Source organism: Calidris pugnax, unplaced genomic scaffold (assembly GCF_001431845.1).
Source record: "Calidris pugnax isolate Ruff unplaced genomic scaffold, ASM143184v1 scaffold196, whole genome shotgun sequence".
Lineage (NCBI taxonomy): Eukaryota > Metazoa > Chordata > Aves > Charadriiformes > Scolopacidae > Calidris > Calidris pugnax.
Genome location: NW_015091042.1, coordinates 6,276,179 through 6,276,600, shown reverse-complemented (window position 1 = coordinate 6,276,600; position 422 = coordinate 6,276,179).

Below are 422 nucleotides of genomic sequence, written 5' to 3'. Positions count from 1 at the left end.
GATGTATGATTTATATAGAAATATATATATATGTAGGTCCTCACAGACCCCCTATATGTTTTATGCTGGAGCCCCTTCTTTCCCCACCACCAGCTGCAGAGGGGACGCGGGGACCCACTGCCACCCCCTGACACCCCTTGTTCCGCTTGGGGGGGGGGGATGCGGAGGAGTGGAAACACACACACATATATACACACACATATATATATATACACACACATATATACACACACACACACGTCTCCCGTCCCCCCGCGCAGCGCTGGGCCCTCGGCGTGCGTTGCGCGGGGCCGTGCGCGCAGGGTGCGCGCACGGGGTTGCGCGCCGCGGGGAAGCGAACAGCAGATTGCGGGCAGCCAATGGCGAGGGCAGGCCGAGGTGGCACCAAATTTCCCGCAGCCAATCGGCAGGCGAGGGGGGGG